The sequence below is a fragment of the Pseudorca crassidens genome, chromosome 19, assembly GCF_039906515.1.
Source record: "Pseudorca crassidens isolate mPseCra1 chromosome 19, mPseCra1.hap1, whole genome shotgun sequence".
Classification (NCBI taxonomy): Eukaryota; Metazoa; Chordata; class Mammalia; order Artiodactyla; family Delphinidae; genus Pseudorca; species Pseudorca crassidens.
The window spans coordinates 48,075,650-48,094,291 of NC_090314.1; the positions used below are offsets into that span (position 1 = coordinate 48,075,650).

The 18,642-nt window shown below is 50.3% G+C and overlaps 1 protein-coding gene and 1 long non-coding RNA gene across 6 annotated transcripts in view; one reads left to right on the forward strand and one right to left on the reverse strand.

The window, feature by feature from the left end:
* The window catches only part of LOC137211697 (ADP-ribosylation factor 2), a 103,714-nt gene extending 95,326 nt beyond the window's left edge, over nt 1–8,388 (forward strand). For 3 of the 5 annotated variants that reach the window (XR_010937179.1, XR_010937182.1, XM_067714253.1), the window contains one exon: nt 813–8,388. The gene's annotated coding sequence lies outside the window, so the exon portion shown is untranslated. The remainder of the gene's footprint in view (nt 1–812) is intronic. The other 2 variants (XR_010937181.1, XR_010937180.1) reach the window with 2 other exon arrangements.
* A 58-nt stretch (nt 8,389–8,446) lies between these two features.
* Nucleotides 8,447–17,711, reverse strand: LOC137211699 (uncharacterized). The gene is made up of 3 exons (XR_010937183.1): nt 17,485–17,711; nt 10,917–11,080; nt 8,447–10,611 (listed from the first exon to the last, which is right to left on the reverse strand). It is a non-coding gene; the product is annotated as an uncharacterized lncRNA (long non-coding RNA).
* Between the last annotated feature and the right edge of the window lie 931 nt (nt 17,712–18,642).

The window sequence follows — 18,642 nt, forward strand, 5'->3', positions numbered from 1 at the left end:
TCCTTGTGAACTGTTTATACTCTTTACTTGCTAACTTTGCATCTGGAGTGCCGTTCCTTTTTCTTATGGATTTGGAGGAATCTTTACATATTAAGAAAACAACCCCTTTGCCTGGTGCTAAGAGATGCCAGCTTGTTGTTTGCTTGTGGTATTCTTTCCCATGGCAGAAATTCTTGACTTTTATGTAGTCCAACTTATCAACCTTCTCTTTATGACTTCTAGGTATTGTATCACATTTTAAAGGTCCTCCTACCTCCAAGTTAACGTTTAAAATCTCAATATTATTTTTCTGGTGTCATTTTCTTCTTTTCTGTTTACGCCTTTGATGGATATGACATTTATTTTAGTATAAGGTGTGAGACAGGGATCTAAATTTTTTTCCAGTTGTTCCATGCTATATAATAAATAATCCATCTCATCTCCAGTAATTTGAAACACGATCTTCACCACGTACAAAATTGCTGCTGCTGTCTGTTTTCCTGATAGAGTTGGGTTATTTTTTCCTGTTCCATTGATCTGTTTGTCTATTTATGTTGTTTTACTCACCATAGCTTTACACTGTTTTAAATATCCCGTCGGTATGAGCCCCCTCACTATTCTCTTTTAGGTTTCTGCCTATTCTTGCTTGGTGATTCTTCTGTATAAACTTTAGAAAGAGCTTGACTGATTCGCAAAAGGAAGATGTTTCAGTGGTGGTGTGGGTGGTACGCCGCTTGCCCCCTCTGGTCCTGACATGGAGCGCCCAGCAGAGAAGACGCGATGGTGCCGGGCAGTTACGTGTGACTCCTTTTTCCTTTCTCTCCCTTACTCAGGTAAGGCTTTCTGGAGGAAGAGAAGGGGTAGCAGAGAATCTCAGAGCAAGGGATAAAAGAGGCCTCCTGGCACCACTTTCTGGGGAAGAAGAGACAGACCCAGAAGAGGCTTCTTGGAAGAGGAACCAAAATCAAAGCTGCAGAGAGGGTTCCTTGCGGAGATTGGAAAGGAGTGGGTGGGTGAGGAGCTCAAGGCCAGCTGGGAGGCCCTTGCCTGGCCGGGGCTGGCCTGGAATTGATGAAAGGTGTGGTCAGAGAGAGGCAGTCAGCCTATGAGTTAAGAGGCTGGCCTTCAGTGAGCCAGCTGCCCAGGCTGCCTGGAAGATGGGCAGAAATGGAACGGAAGCCAGAAACCCCAATGGCCTCTCCAGGCCTGTTGGCTCCCAGAGGCCCTGTCTCATGTTCCTTCTGGTGACACAGGGCCCCTCCCTCCAGGGGAACCATGACATGGGGTTTTGACTTGACTGCTGTGACCAGGTGGTTACATTTACTCATGGAGAGGGATCAGAAGCTGGATTTTGAGAGCCTGTGATGGGGTTGTGTGTCCTGGGCTACAACAGAAGCACCTCGAGGGGATGTTGCAGTTTTATGAGAAGCTGTGATTCTCTAGACCAAAGAAGGCAGCAGGAGCTCAGTCCTGGGAGCAGGGGGTGTGGAGTCGGAATGCACCACGATGGGGAGATGGCTAGCACCGGGGAGAGAAGGGAGGCTGGATGAGCCTGAGCTTGGGTCCCAATCACAGCCCTATCTTCTTCCGGGAAAGGATGGATGAGGAAGGAAATGATTGCTTGGGTGGAAATGAGCCCAGATGGTTCTCTGTCTGCCCAGGGCTTCACTCATTCCCAACCAGAGGAATTCTCACTCCGGGAAGTCCTCCCAGGTGAGGACCCCCTCTGCCCCGAGCAGGCTGGTATACACTGCTGTAGACATGTGCAATGAGCTGCTTTTGCCCCACTGCAGCGGCCTCCTTCATAGCCCCTGTCCGGAGTGGCTGGGACCATCTCCTGCCTCTATCCATCCTAAAGCTGGTTCTTCTCTCTGCTCGCTTCTGGGCTAGCCTGGGCTGGGAGTAGAGTCCTGCTTTCCTGCCTGAGGATCTAACAAGGTTTCTTTCCTCAGCAGCTCAGATCACAGAATGTCATCAGGTCCAACAGCCACCCACCCCCGAAACTTACCACCTAGAACAGTGACACCCAGAGAAGGCAGATGAGGGTCCCGCAGTCACACGGCAAGGTCATCATCGATGAGACCAGAATCCAGGCTGCTGGCTTCTAGCTGCAGGTCTCCCACCTACTCTCGGCCCCCTACTCCCCGTGCGCTGTGGTGCACATGCTGCATCCCATCCCTGGGAGCATCTGCCAGCTAGATATGGGGGATCCAATGAGGACTCTGAGAAGTTGATAGAGCCCCAAGATAGGAGGCACCTGGATCCCTGGGCGTGTGGAACAAACACCCTCTACTCCAACTCTGAAGACAATAACTGAGCTGTTGCCCAAGCCATAAAAAATGAACCTTTATTGTGTTTAGCCATGAAAACTTGGGTTACTATGTGTTACAGCAGCTGGCTTACCCTGACTCGCACAAGACCCGACACGGTCTGGCCCCCCTCTGCACTCACCCGCTTCTCTCCCTCTCCCTCACTCTGTCCTGGCCACCGGCCTTCCTGCTGCTCCTCAGACACTCCAAGCTCATGCCCACTGCAGTGCCTTGCCATGCATTGTTCCCTCCTGCTGGAATGTTCTTCTCCCAAAGGTTTTTTTTAATAAATTTTTAAAAAATTTATTTTTATTTATTTAGTTTTGGCTGCGTTGGGTCTTTGTTGTTGCATGCAGGCTTTCTCTAGTTGCGGCGAGCGGGGGCTACTCTTCATTCCGGTGCACAGGCTTCTCATTGCGGTGGCTTCTCTCGTTGTGGAGCACGGGCTCTAGGTGCGTGGGCTTCAGGTGTTGTTTCTGAACAAATATCACCTCCTCAGAGAGAGAACCCCTGGCTACCCTTTTAAAGCAGCTCCGCCATCACTCTGCATCCCCTGACTCTGCTCTATTTTTCTCCAGAGCAGTTATCATTACTTGACATTCATTATCTATCTCCTCCTGTGTCTGTCTGTCCCTGGTGCCTAGAACAGTGACTGGTACATGGTTAAGTACTTAATCAATAGTCTTTGAGTGGAGAAATGAACAGTCTTCTCTCTGATTCTTTATGTATTTAATTCTCCGTTTTCTCATCCATAGAATGGGGGGTGCATGTTGAGGAGGACGATGCAGGTTAAGTGTGCGGCACAGAGACTACACACGGATGCCCCAGGAAGTGCAGTTTCTAGTGTCCTTAGGGATATAGAAGGCAGAGGCTGCAGAAAGAAAAGTTTGAATGGTGTGATGGCACCTGCCCTCCCAAGAGAGGGGGTGGGGCTGAGCCAGCAAGCTCTGGATCCTTGGCTCGGCCGCCAGCTGCCAACACTGACAGGCACATGGAGCTTCACCGTTGCAGGTAATTGAACTAATGGAGTGAGCTGATGGGAAGGAGGGAGGTTTAGGCTGCACTTTATGCGATAAACCACAGAGTTGGCATCTGAGAGGCTGTAGCCACAGGTGGAAGGAGTTCACCTGCCAGCCTTTCCAGCCTGCAGGGTGGCGACCCAGGGGCTCCTGCACTTGTGACCTGAGGGAGATGCACAACTTCAAGATTGCCCTCTGGTTGTTGGAGATGGAGATGGGCTTTCAAAGAGAGAATAGCACAGGTGAAGGCATGGAGTTATGAAATAACAGAATAACGGAGTGCTTGCCAGTTAGGATGGTGAGAGGAAGGTGTCATTGGTGGCCCTAGGATGGTGGGTGGAGTCAGGAACTGACCTCAGAAAAGCCATGTGGGGAGGGCTGAGCGCTAGACTAGGAGCCAGGAGACCTGCCTTTCAAATCCCAGGTCCGCCATGAACCATGGATCCTTGAGCAGGTCATTTACTTCCTCTGTGCTTCAGTTTCCTCATCTGTTGAACTGAAGATAGAGCCCCTTACATGAGGCGAGGTGGAGAAGGAGGGGGTGCCTGTGCAGCTTGAAAATTGCAGAGTGTTTGGTTACTTGGACTGAGAGGTAGACAGGAACAGCTGAGACATTCTCCTGGGGCAGCTGTGGTGGGAGGGCTAAGGGTCAACCGGGAAATGACTTTGCTGAGAAGAGAGAGGGAGAGAACAGAGAGAGGAAACCCAAAATGGGCTGCAGGGGGGAGGAAAGGAGCTGGAAGCCGTTCCAGCAGGTGACCAGATGTGGCCAGTGGACAAGATTGCTGGTGTCTCATGACAGAGTCCATCCAGCCGCTTTCTGTGGAAGCAGTGAGAGTGCAGACTGGGTCCCTGTGGCTGTCGGTAGGCTGTGCACCAACACCCTGGTGTCCCACCATCTAGGTACATGGTAGGACTGCGTCCTCCATGCCTTTGAAGCTCTGCATGACCACGTGACTGGCTTTGGCCAATGACAAGTGTGTGGACATGAGAGCATCACTTCCAGGCGGAAGCTTGAAGAGCTAAGTATGACTCCCCACGGAGGCGGACTCCATCAGCCCCCCACCCATACCCCCTGGACCTTTCTTTTACCTGCAGCGTCTGCATCTCGGTGCCTGAGCACTTTCTCTAGACCCCAAAAGACAGTCTGCCTGCATTCTCAACAGGCCCGAGCGCCCGGCAGTTACAAACCACCACCCCCATCAGCCCCCACCAGTGACTGGGGAGTTGAGATGTAAATACCCCAGCTCTCTCACCCTTCAGGTGGGCTCACCCTTAGCAGGCAGGTTCCTCATCACATGCTGGGGTTTTCCATTGGGATTAAGTTCGTCCACCCACAGGGGCAGCTGGCTTCCTTTCCCTGTTGCGTTTTCCCACTCCACACCAGTGCTCCGTGCACCTCCCAAATAAACTCTTTCTATGCACGTCTTTGTTCCTGGGTCTGTTTCTGGAAGGCCATGTTCCTCTTTCCTGCTGTCATGACAACCCCCTGAACAAGGAGAGAGTGGCTGCGTTGTCATGCCAGGCCTCGGGGCGCAGATAACTAGAAGCAGAGCCCCCAGTGGACTGACCGTGGACAGGCTTCAGGAGTAAGAAACCCAGGGGCCGCCATTTGTGCCTCTCACCCGCTATCCTCTCGGGTAAAAAGTTCAAATTCCTGGCAGGAAGAATCTGGCTGGCTAGCTCCAGTCAGATGTCCTCCTTTGCTCCAATTAGCTAAATCCAGGAGTGGGGAAGAAGCTGGGGCATGCTGGGGCCAGGCCTGAGGGTGGCCAGTTCCTGGAGGATGGGGAGGTGTGAGTCCGCCATCCACTCACACCTCCTCTCCGAAGGTCTTGCTGTTCATTTCTCCAGAGAGCAGGGGTCTCTGTCACTGAATTCAACCCCCACTGAGGTTCTAATTGATGTGTCCCAGGCACCAGGTGCCATAGAGACAATCCTCACACCCCTTGTTAAGACAAGGGGGTCCACCAACCACAGCATTGATCTGACTGAGCTAATCAGCACAGTTGCATGTGGACAGAAAGTGCTAGAAGTTTCCTTCATCTGCTCCCCAGGTTCCTACATGGAAGGCTTCAGGTTTGTCAAAAATTCCAGAGCTGATTTTCTTTGACTCATCATATTAAGATTCTGTCAGTGGAGGGGATTCCCTGGCGGTCCAGTGGCTAGAACTCGGCACTTTCACTGCTGGGGCCCAGGTTCAATCCCTGGTCAGGGAACTAAGATCCCGCAAGCTGCGCAGTGAGGCCAAAAAAAAAAAAAAAAAAGAGATTCCATCAGTGGAGTTTTTCCTGGAGATGGAGGCCTGCCCTTTGACTCAGCTGTGGAGCTGCCCACAGTGTTCCCTCAGCTCAGTCTCTCCCCCCACCGCCCCTCCTCTCCCTGGGGACTCCCTCTGGGGGCCTCCAGGCCCAAATATCCTCCTGCTCTTGGAGGGAGCCTGGCCAGAGGCCCTGTTGTTATTTTCACTCCTGTTCTCATAACAGTCCCTGTGGAAGGAAAGAAAAATGTCACCTAGATAAAGACACAGAGCATAAAGAAGAAAAAGACTGAAGAGCGACATGACATTTGGGAAAGTTTAGATAAGAATGGCCTGGGCAGGGCTGAGCTTGAGGGGAGGAAGGTCAGAGCCTGGGGGAATGGGGACGTCAGACGAATGACAGGGTGACAGGAGCTGTCTGGCTCTGGGTTCCTCTTTCATAATGATCAGAGATTGCTCCCTGAGCTCTGCCAGAGCGCTTGCTATATGCTAAGAAGCTTCCATTCATTGTCACATTTAATCCACATGACGACCCTAGGAGGGCGTTACTATTATTCATTCAGTGGATGATGGGGAAACTGAGGCTCAGGGAGGTAAAGGAACTTTCCCAGGGTCCCCTATCCAGCCTGGACACTGTCTGACATCCATCTGACACCAAATCTTACCCACCAAGGCCCTGAGCTACCAGGACCCCTCTGGTTTTCAGGTTCAGAGTAACTGAGATGTCTGAGATAGTAAAAAGCTTAACCTAAGCAGGTGAGACTTGCTTAGTGAGCAGTCCTCGTGCTCCTGGAGAATAGGGTGGCAAACTGGAAAGAAACTAGCTTGCAAGTCAGAAATAACAGTGTCCACCCTGGCTCTGCGTCTTACTATCATGTTACCTTGAGTAACTTACTGTACTATGGTGAGCCTCAGTTTTCTCATCTGTGAATGGACTCATAATACCTACTCTGTAGGGTGTGCTATCTGGCCCAGCTCAGGTACTCAGTAAGTGGGAAGATTGTCCCTACGTTATGGCTTCCTCGGCATCTTCTTCTCCAGCGTGCAGGGTTTCAGAGCCTCAGTACAGCCCCGATGACCTTTTCGCAGAACTTTCTGGTGGGGAGCCAGCTGCACACACACACAAGCCACCCCCTCCCCCTGGTACAGACCCATCTCTGCTCCAGCTTCTAGAAAAGGGGAGGGAGGGGACTTAACGGCTCAAGTAGCCAAACCACTGGCTGGGCAGAAATGCAGCCGGCCTCAGCGGTGACTAGAACCACCAGGCCTCACTCCTACTGTCTTATCTCTGATCCCCTGGGTGTCGCCTCCTGCTCAGGCACCTCCTCCCATGCTGCTAGTCCAAGGCCTAAGACTCCACTGAGGACCAAAGCTCTTCTCTCCAATTCCAGTTACAAACACACAAACAAGGAAAGACTCCAACTGGCCAGACTTGGGTTACCCATCACCTTCTCGACCAATCATTGAGACCCAGAAGCAGAAAAGGACCATGAGTGGCCAGGCTTTGATCAGGTGATCACACCCAGACCAATCATTTTTAGCAAGATGGCCACTCCCATGCAGATCCCCTAACTAGAGCAGGAATGGACAGTTCTCTGTCCAGAAAAAAAAAGGGGATGAAAGGTTCTGGACAAATTAACACATGTCTTGTATTTTTCAAATCCCAGTTCTCTCTGCTTCTAATCATTTCCATCCACTACTGAAATTTACATCCTGCCACCTCCTGTCCCCTACCCAGGTGCTCAGCTCTCTGCTTTCTGCTCGCTGGGCACAGCTAGCCTGAATCAACCTGGCTGAAAAACCTGACAGGTTTTCCTGAGTTCAAAGAAGTCCTCCCTTCCTTTCAAGTGCCTTCAACGCCTTCCCTCCTCCGCTGTTTTAGCAATTTCACTATTGGAGATTCAACGCCTTCCCTCCTCCGCTGCTTTAGCAATTTCACTATTGGAGATTCACTTTTTAGCTTAATAGGGCTTGTTCCCATTAAAATGCACATCCTCTTGTGAGCAGGCACTCGCTGTCTGAACAATTATCTCTGATTTAGTGCTAGAGGTTTTTTTCCGCTTCTCCCCATTTGGGCAGGGGAAAGGAGAGAGAGAGCGTGAGAGGACTTGCCTGAGGCTGGAGAAGGGAAGAGATCGGATGCAGAATGAGGAAGCTGACCACTCTCCTGATTCCACGAGTCTATCCTAGGCGAGTCCAGGTGCCTGTCTGGAAGCCTTGGCCATTCCTATTCCATCTTGGAGAAGTAGCAGCTATTTTTCCTTTTTCCCCCTCTCTCCCAAGTTTAAATTTATTTATTTACACCTTTCAGTCTTGAGATAATTGTACCATCACATGCAATTGTAAGAATTAATACAGAGGAATCCCACGTGCCCTTTGCTCAGTTCTCCCCAATGGTAACATCTTGCAAAAGCATACAAGAATATCACAACCAGGATACTGACATTGCTACAGGCAAGACACTGAACATCTCCATCACCACGAGGATCTTCATGTTGTTATTTTATAGCCACATCTACTTCCCTTTCCACCCTACTCTCTCTTTAATGGGTGTCAACCACTATTCTGTATTCATCTCTATAATTTTGTCATTTCAAGAATGTTATAAATGGAATCATACAGTGTGTAACCTTTGGGGATTGGCTTTTTTTCAATGAGCGTAATTTTCTCTGGAGATTCATCCAGGTTGTTGTGTGTATCAGTAGTTCATTCCTTTTGATTGCCTAGTATTTCATGGTAGGATATGCCACAGTTTAACCATTTCCCTTTGAAGGACAACTAGGTGGTTTCCAGTTTATTATAATTAAAGTTGCTATGAACATTTGTGTACCCGTTTTTGTGTGAACATGTCTTCATTTCTCTATGCAAAGGAGCTGGGACTAATTATTCCAAAATGATTTTTTTAATTACATATATACAATATACATTATTTACATTGGATATATTATTTATATTACGCAATTATTTTGGAAGAATTTTAGATTTACAGGAAAGTTGCAAGGATAATATAAACAGTTCCCTTATGCCCCTCATTCAATTTCCCCAAATATTAACACCTTCCATTACCATGATACTTTGTCACAACAAAGAAATGACATTGGTACACTACTATTAGTAGTATTTGGATTTAGTATTTATTTGGATTTCACCAGGTTTTCCACTCATATCCTTCTTTCTGTTCCAGGAGCCAATCTTGGATCCCATACTGCATTTAGTCATGGTTTAGTTTTATGGTTTTTGCACTAAGGCCTCAGGGATGTGGCAGAAAGCTACTGTGGAGGTGAGGTGGGGAGATGAGGGACGCTTTAAAAAAAAACTATGATAATTTACATCCGGTAAAATTCAGCCTTTATAGTGTACATGTCTTTGAGTCTTGATAAATGCACACAATCATGTAATCATCACCACAATCATGACACAGAACATTTCCATCACCCCCCAAAATTCCCACCTGCCCCTTCATAGTCAACCCTTCCCCCATCTTCAGCCCAGACAATCACTGATCCATCCCTACAGTTTTACCTTTTCCAGAAAGTCACATAAATAGACTCACACGACATGTAGTTTTTTGGGGTCTGGTTTCTTTCACTTAGTAAGATGCACTTGAGATTCATCCATGTTGTTGCGTGAATCAAAACTTCATTTCAGGACTTCCCTGGTGGTCCAGTGGTGAAGACTTCACCTTCCAACGCAAGGGGTGCGGGTTCAATCCCTGGTCGGGGAACTAAGATCCCACACGCCTCGCCGCCAAAAAACCAAAAACATAAAAGAGAAGCAATATTGTAATGAATTCAATAAAGACTTTAAAGCTGGTCCACATGAAAAAAAATCTTAAAAAAAAAAAAGACTTCATTTCTTTTTACTGCTGAGTATGGGTATCCCATTGCATGGATATGCCAGTTTGCTTATCCATTTACCAGTTGAAAGATCTTTGGGGGGCTTTTTGATGATTATGAATAACGTCTCTATAAACATTCATGCACAGCTTTTTGTATGTATATAATTTTCATTTCCCTTGGGTAAATACCTATGAGTTGGATCGCTGGGTTGTATGGTGAGCGTATGTTTAACTTCATAAGAAACTGACAAATTGTTTTCAAAAGTGGCTGCACCATTTTGCATTCCCCAAAAGCAACGCATGTGAGTTCCAGTTGCTTCACTCAGCCAGGCTTTGGTATTGTCCAGTTATTATTATTGTTGTTGTTGTTATTTTAGCCATTCTTTTTGATGTGAGTCAAGAATTTTATAGCCCTTCTTTCTGTCTCTGCTGCCCCCCTCGCCCCGCCATGGGTACCAGAGAGGAGGGGGTGTGGTCACAATCCGGAGAATGCAATTATTTTGGAAGAATTTTAGATTTACAGGAAAGTTGCAAGGATAATATAAACAGTTCCCAGAGCCAGAGAAACAGAGGACTGGCTCTCAGAATTCCCCTGGACACTAGAAAGTTCAGGACTGCAGTTTTTAGGAAGGCATGACCATCAGCAAGTATGTCAAGGAGAATCAGGACAAGGGCTAAGGTGGGAGGGGCACTAGGGCACAAGGCTGGCAGTGAAGGGCCTGGGAGCATCAGTACAGAGTGGCAGGACCTGGAAGACCTAGCCTGTCCACTCAGGGCTTGCTGGTAGAGGGAAGGGGTCTCCTGGGGCCCAGGGTAGGCCCCACGGTCTCAGCACCCTCCCACTGCCCTCCGAGCCTCCCAGCCATTTCCTACAGAGAGAACTGAAATCTCCTGGGATCCCAACCGGCTTGAGAGGGAGAGGGAGGGAGCCTGGGAACCAGAAGCCTGGCTTGGGGCCCAGTTGTGTGACACCTGAATCTTGGGGAAGGTGGCTGAGGGGCCAGGCCACTGGAGCCTCCCAGGACAGATGGGGACAGGGAGGGGCAGCTCAAGTTTCATCACTGCTTGGTGTGTTACCTGGGCCCTGACTGGGCAACAGAATAATGCCAGGTCCTGGCCCCTGAGGGGTGATACCTTTCACCAAGAAACTGCCGTCCTTCCACGCTCCACAGGGACTACTCTGGCCCCGACTTTGGGTCCTGTGGCCTAGAAGTAAAGAGACCAGATTTAAGTCAGGTCCCAGGACATGAGCCTAGACACTCAGCTCTGGAGGGGATATGCGGGGTGTATACGCGCCTCTGTGCCACATGTGTCTGCAGCATGCAGAGGGTGTCATGTGGAGGATGAGTAGCCTCCAAATATTTGCTTTCAGTTTATTAGCTGTGTGACCTTGGACAAGCAACTTAACCTCTTTGGGTCTAGGTTTCCCTAACTTTTGACTCAAAGGTTTGGTGATTTTCAAATTTCACTGAATATCAGCGTCACCTGGGATTTTTAAATACCAGCGTCACCTGGGATTTTAACTACAGATTTCTGGGCTCCACCACAGACTTAATGACTCAGCATCTCTGGGTGTTTAACAGGTTCCTCAGGTGGGTTTTTCTGTGGCCAGCGAGGCACTGATATCTGTAGAAGCACAGCCCAGTAGTCCAGTAAGTTCAGCCTCGGGCAACCTCTGTCGAGAAAAAAAAAAAAAAAAAAAAAAAAAAAAGGTCATGAAGAACCTAGGGGCAGGACGGCAATAAAGACGCAGACCTACTAGAGAATGGACTTGAGGACACGGGGAGGGGGAAGGGTAAGCTGGGACGAAGTGAGAGAGTGTCATGGACATGTATACACTACCAAACGTAAGGTAGATAGCTAGTGGGAAGCAGCCGCATAGCACAGGGAGATCAGCTCGGTGCTTTGTGACCCCCTAGAGGGGTGGGATAGGGAGGGTGGGAGGGAGGGAGACGCAAGAGGGAGGAGATATGGGGACATATGTATATGTATAACTGATTTACTTTGTTGTAAAGCACAAACTAACACACCATTGTAAAGCAATTATACTCCAATAAAGATGTTAAAAAAAAAGAAGTTATGGAGGCCGGTCCAGAGAGAGAGAGAGAGGAGCCAGAGAAGGGGAGCCAATCAGAGACCAGGAAGGAGGAGGAGCCAGAGGGGGAGCCAATCAGAGACCAGGAAGGAGGAGGAGCCAGAGGGGGAGCCAGTCAGGAGAAGCAGATGCTTCAGGACTGGGTTTTGATGGGAAAGGAAGATTTAGTCTGTACAGAGAGAGAGCTGGGCTGGGAGCCCAGGAAGAGAAGTTTCTGAGAAGAGAAGCCAAAGTAGTTTGGCTGTTACTGTCTGGGTGTGGCTTCTCGCATCACGAGACAGTAAGAAGGGGACCACCTCTGGGTTTCAGGAGGAGAAGGACAGGGAAGGGCGGGCAAGGGGGCACCTTCCTTGTCTGCTTGGAGACTCTGAGCAAGTCTAGGAGAAGCTGCCTCTGCCTGGAAGGACACTGTAAACCCTGCAAACCCCGAATAGCTCCTGGGGCATAAATGGCTGCTTGGACCCTGGCCAGGCCACCCCCTCTGTACCTGACTCGGTTTGGAGGACCCAAGAGTCCTGGTTTGCTGCTTCCTGGCTCTGTGACTATGGACAAGTCCCTGAAGCTTTCTGACTCCGTTGCCTCATGTATAAAATGGGGATAATAATTACAACTGCCCTACCCCTCATGGCATTACTGCGGGCATCACCTACGATGAGGGAGGTAGTAGCGCTGTGGGACCGGCAGCATGGGAGTGGGCACTATTGGAACCCTGGGAAGGAAAGGATTGGCCTCACTGCTGTGCCCCATAGTTGGAATGTCCGTGCTTAAAATAAAATCACACAGGCCAACTCCTTGTAAATTGTTATACAGTTACAGATCATCTCCCCTTTGATGCCCCACTTTCAGGGGTAACAATTACTATATGAATTTGGTGTGATCCTTCCACTTAAAAATATTTGGGCCCATGGAAAATATACAGTATTTTGTGAGTGTGTGTGTATGTGTGTGGTTCATTTCACATAAAGAGTGTCACAATGTCGTATCATTCAGCAAAATGCTTCTTTTAACTCAAGATTTTATGTCTGAGATCTAATTAGGTCACATCCTTTTATCCGACGTGTAGCATTTCACTGCGTTTCTCTTCCACATGCTGTTTGGCCTGATCTCAGAGCTTTCTTGTGCCTTTTCTTGTCTCAGGGCAGCCAGATGGGCAGCCTTTAGCCAAGCCCAGCAGGGTCAGTAAGAAGCCGGAGGCTGTCGAGGAAGCCTGAGGGTGAGTTGTCACCTCCGAGCCTGGAGAGAGCATCCTCTGTGCCTGACCCTGCTGGTTCATCCACAGCCAGCGGGAAGGAGAGCGAGAGTGAGCCAGAGAGAGAGAAAGAGAGAGGGAGGGAAATAGAGCTGAGGCCCCTGCTGCCAGAGAAGACCTTGGGTGGCCATCCTCCCATTGTAATAGCACTGCCCCCTACCCCTTCAGACGAGGGTCAGGGACCTTTGACATACTTTGTAAGACCCAGTGCAAAATAAAAATGCAGGACACCTGTTTAAAAAGTATGAAGACTGCATTGACCCAAAGGCAGCCTCCTTCTAAGTGTGGAGCCCTGTGTGACCCTATGGAAGTGCTGCCTGAAACCGTCCCCCGGGGTGTTGGGAAGAGGGAAATTACTGTCATTTCTGAAGTGCTCGGGGACTTTGAGCGCGATCACACGGAACCATGGCAGTCACTGCTCCGAACAGGTTGGGAAGAAGCTCTGATTTGCTGGAACAAATAGACGCCTCAACAAAAAAGAGGCCTCCCATCCCTGGGAGGCTGGGGAGCAGAGAGGGTGCAGAGCCAGCTGGTAAGTCAGAAGGCCCGGGCACAGATCCTCCCTCTGTCCCTGTTGTGCTGAATGACTGTGGGTTTGTTGCTCAGCTTCTCTGTGCCTCAGTTTCTCTATCTGTGATATGGTGTCAATTAGGCAGGATTGCTTTGAGGATTAATCCTAACACTCTACCGAGAGCCTTAGAAGAGTGCCCGGCATGTGGTGAGTACCCAGTCAGTGTTAGGCACTCTTTCCTAGAAAAACAGAATTGGGGATGGGGTGGACAAAGATGGAGGGAGCCCTGGATCTGGAGTGAGGAGGCCTGGGTTCCACCCTCAGCTCTACTACTGACCACTGTTGACCAAAGGCAGGCCACCCTCCCTTCTGAGTCTCACTAAAATCCAAGGGGTGTGTGTGTGTGTGTGTGTGTGTAGGGGGGTGACATGTCCCTTCCAGCTTTATTATTCTGTTTCCAAGGGAGCCTACCCCTCCCTCTCATTGGCTTATTCAGTTATTTATCTTTCTTCTAGATTTAAGAAGTTCTTCCTCTTATCTGACTGCAAATCTTTCTGCTTTGGTTAAAGTCCGTTCCTCCTTGTTCTGCCCTTCATGTGAAAACAACTGGTCAGTGACCCATTTTATAGACTAAGAAACTGAGGCACATGAGCCATCTGCTCTCCAGATGGAATAATCCCAGTCCCTGTCTTTGATTTCTCCTTTCATTGGCCCCTCACTGTATCCCCTCCCCAGGAACCTCCACCTCGTTCTACATTTAGAGACACACACAGGTCGCTCCTGTGGGCCAGGCACCGAGCTACATCCCTCCCTGCGTCTTCCTGTTCAGTCCCTCATCTGTAAGCAAGCAGATCTTGTTCTCATGTTTATAGCTAGAGAAGCAGGCTCCTGGAGCCTGGGCTGAGAGTGTCCTTTGTGGATGACTTCTAAGACCCCCTAATGCTGTGAGGCTGAGCCCCCGTCCTGTGGGGCCCATCCTTCCCTGGAGAAAGTCTTCCCCTCAGCAGTCATGATGGAAGTTGTCCCTGCTAAACCCACGCTTGGGCATGCGCAGCTCTGGGCATGCCAGCTGCAGCTGTGGCCCCCTCGCTGACACTCAGGAAGACCCATGAGAATGCAGACATCTGTGAGAGACCTTGTTGGGGGAAATCCTCAAATCCGGGCTTCTCTCCACAAACCAGGTCAGGGCCCCCATCAGCTCCAGCCCTATTACAATGCAGTTTGAATATTTATTGGTGGGGATTGTTTAACGTACATCTCCCCCTAAAATACAACTCTTGGTTGTATTGGGTCAGGGGGCTTGGCTCGTTCACAGATGCCTGGCATGTGGAAGTGCTTAGTAAGTGTTCACGGGTGAGCAAACCATCCACTGTGATTTCTTTAAACTTCTGGTAAATGTTGGCTTTTCACTCTTACTAACAAACTCCTAGAGGCACAGCTCTGACAGGATCACTACGACCTCATACCAATTTAGAAAAGCGCTGTTTCTGTATCACGTTGTGATGATACATTCATTCGGTCAGTAGGTACTGAGCACCTACTAAGAGCCGGGGCCCCGGGGAGAGAGCAGGAAACTAGCCAATGTCCCTGACCACATGGAGGTCACATCCTAGTGGGGAGACTTTTAAAAAGCAAACACCACTCACGGCTACGCGATAGGGTTAGGCAATGCTTTATGCTATGGAGAAAAATCAAACTGGGAAAGAAGACAGGAGAGGGGTGGGGTGGATGGGGTCCTATTTTAGACCGAAGGGTCCATGAAACCCTGCAGAAGAGCTGGTATTTGAATCAAAGCTGCCACTGAGAGTGAATCAGGGGATTTGGAGCCTCCCAGGTGGCCAGGAGGATTCCAAAAGAATTCCTTGAAGTCTCAGGCTCCTGCATGAGCCAGTGGGGACACACTCTGCTCACCATCAAAGTGAATTAGAAGCTCATCCGGCTCAGAGCCTGTGCCAGAGTCATCCAGACAGCAGTGGCCTCTTTCAAAGGAAAGAGTTTACCGAAAAAGAGGGCAGCATGGCATCCTGATGAGGACCGGGGGCTTTAGAGTGTTAGGCAGAAACATGTTGAAATCCCAGCTCCAACAAGATTAAGTTTCATGTCTTAATCACCCTGTGCCTCGATTTCTTCATCTGCGAATGGGGCTAACAATAGTGTCCCCCACCACAGGGTTGCTTGTTCAGAGAACTAACCTGTGTAAAGCGCTTAGCATTCTCTTCGCTCCCAGTGGGGCTCTTCTCACTCATTCATTCCACAATTCTCCCACCTCCTAGTTGCCAGGTACTAGGTACTAGGCTACCCAGAGGAGAGACACTTGAGCTGTCCAAAGGTGGGACAGAGGGAACACCCATCCAAGAGGCAGAGCCCTGGGCTTTAGGCTGCCATTCCTACCTGAATGAACTTGGCCACGTTGCTTTGTCTCATTGGGCCTTAGTTTCCCCGACTTGGCAATCACTAGGTAGTCAGTGGTGGGGCCTGCCACCTCCAAGGACCCACCCCATTGGCCAAGGCCCCTCATGGGGACGTGGAGGGAGCAGCCTACACGGGGGCAGAGGGTCCGAACATACCTTCACAGGAATAGGGCATCTGGGGCATGTTCAGCAGCACTGAAGGTGTCGGGAGTTTCGAGGGAGGCTCCTGAAGGAGAAAGCCACCCGGGGAGGTAGCCGGCGGGGTCAGATTGAGGAGGAGGACCTCAAGGGGGAGAAGGGACTTGTCTCATTTCTTCCCAAGTCCTGTTTTCCCTTCTGGTTCTGGGAGTACTTATCAAGCGTATTTGGGGGCTCCCACACTTTGGGCACGCCCTCTCCTCCTTTCCAGCCCCCTCTCCTCGGAGTGCCTCATTCCCTGGTACTGTCCCCTTCTGATTCCTCCTCCTTCCCTCCACATCAAAACTTACCCATCCTGTGTACCTCTCCCTCAGGGCTATGGGGAACTAGGCTCTAAATAGTGTTCATTCACTTATTCAAAAATCTTCCCACGAGTTTTGTGCCAGGAACTCTTTGGGCACTGATAGCATAGTAGTGAACAAAACGAACAAAACCCCTGCCCTCTGGGAGCTTGCATTCTAAAAAGTTAAGGGACAATAATGATTTAGTGCAGCATCTTGTTAAAATTCGGTCTCATTCGGTAGCTCTGGGGTGGGGCCTGAGAGTGGTCCAGTGTTGCTGGACCACAATTTGAGTGGCAAGGGTTTACGTGTTATCCCTTGCAGGGGGATTAAAAACTGGAAGAGAACTCCCTGAGATGAAATGATGGCGTTCTCCCTGGAAGAGAATTCCCTTATCCAAAGGAATGGCTATCTAATAGTGGAGCCCTGGATTTGTATAAGTGGTGGTAGGCAGGTACCTGAGGACATATGGCGGCCATTGGCCTGACCTTATGGGTGGCTGCTTTCTTTGCCTGTGTAAAAGGCTGGCTCAGCTTTCCAGCTCTGGCTCTTTAGGTCCCCACTGCTCTTGTTCAGCGAGGTTGTGGGTGAGAACATCTGGAAGGGATTCCCTGGAACTGGAGGGAATTTCCAGGCAAATGAGGCTCTGTCACCCCAGCTGGGAACACCCACCCCTGCCATCTGCTCCAGACATCATTACAGAGTCTGTGTGAGAGGAATCCGGCCGTTTCCATCTCCTCCAAGGGAACATGCGTGTCCTGCCTGGGGCACATCAGCAGACTGCCCCTGCTGCTGCTGCGGCCCTGCTGGGAGCCCGGGTTCCTGAGTGCATGAAGCAGGTCCCTTTCCTTTCTCCCTTTCTCTGCAGGGAAGTAAGGTGCCTTGGAATTCCAGAGATGCTCTGAGTGTCTTTCCAAGAATAGTGATGGAGGGAGAGGCTGCCCTGGTTGTCAGAAGCAGTGCCGTCAGGCCAGAATTTTCTCATCCTCACTAGGCAATGTTGGTCCAATACCCTCTGTGCTCTGCCTTATGCGACACCTCGGTAATACCCACTTCTGTGTGCGGGTGGCCCTGTGTAGCAGGGGCTTTACAGCTTGACCTCATTTGATCTGCTGGAAGCTCTGTGCAACTGTTCTTATTCTCACCTTCATACAGATAGGGACGTGGCAGCTCAGAGAGATCAGGTTACCCACAGGAAATGGCAGAGCCAAGATGTGAACCCAAAGTCATCCAATGCCAAGGCCCAGTGTTAACCCCTCGGCCGTATTGCCTCCCTACATGTTCCGAGAGCAGGTGCTGCCCAAGAGGGACAGCAGGGCTGGGTGGGAACTCACCGAGCTGAGAGTCTAGCCTCTCCCTCTCCTCCAGCCCCGGGGGCAGCTCCTTGCCCAGGGCTATGGGTGGCTGTATCCGCCACATTTGTCACACGCATCTGCAAGAGACGAGGCAGCACTTGTTAATGAGAGTGACAAATGACTGTCATCAAGCCTGGGAGTCACTCAGCACCAGAGATGGGTCTCCAATTGTGACGTCCTCATTAATAGCACATATTAGAGCAGAACGCCTAACCCAAACCAGGAGGCCCGGGTATGCATTCGGGAACTCCCAGGGGACCCCAGGGACGCTTGCCCGGTCACAGGGCAGCAGGGTGGGGGAGCCAGGGCTTGGGGTCTGCTCTCATGGAGGGGGTCTGAGACCGCAGTGTCTCTACCCTCCATCCCCAAGCCCCACTGCCATCAGAGGATATGGGGGGCAGTGAGTACCATATTGATGCTAAAGTTGTTATTTTCTTATATTCCCCTCCCACCACCACCACTGTCTTCCACTCCTTCCTCCTAGCATGGATGCCCCTGGCCCGGGAGTCCTGTGCTGAGCCGGCAGGTGGATTAACAAGCCTTGATGTGTAGAACTTGTGCCCAACCACGGTGAAACAGAACCTCCTGCCCCTCCCAGCTGGCTGGGACCATAAGACTAAACAGGCAACACGATCGCTCTGTCTTCACCTGCTCCGCTGCCCTCTTTGTCTGCTGTGCCCTCAGCTTTAAACCCGAGCCGGGCAAGTGTGATCAGGGAGAGAGGGCTCCGTGACCACGATTGGCCGGAGATTAGGGGTCCCTGAGGAAGGGCCTTTGTCTCTGTATTTTGGTTTCACAGCTTGGGGAGATTGGAGATAGAGTGCATTCCCTTGAGCAGACTGGCTGTGAAGGTTCTATAAAAGCCAGGCAGCGCTCTTGCCTATAAATGGAGGACAGACATTGTCATTTTATGGGGCTGAATCATCTCCCCTGTGGGGGAGGGAAAAGAAGACAGGCCTAAACTCCCCCCTCCGAATGAGGCAGCTGTTGGGGTAGGGAACAGGGTCTCGAGATGCTTGGAGATGGGTCCTGGCAGTGGACTGGCTGTGTGTCTCCAGGCCGGTGAGCCACCTCTCTGGGCCTCAGATCCCAGAGGGAGGAAGGAGGGAGTGATTTCGGAAGATGAGGGTGCAGGGT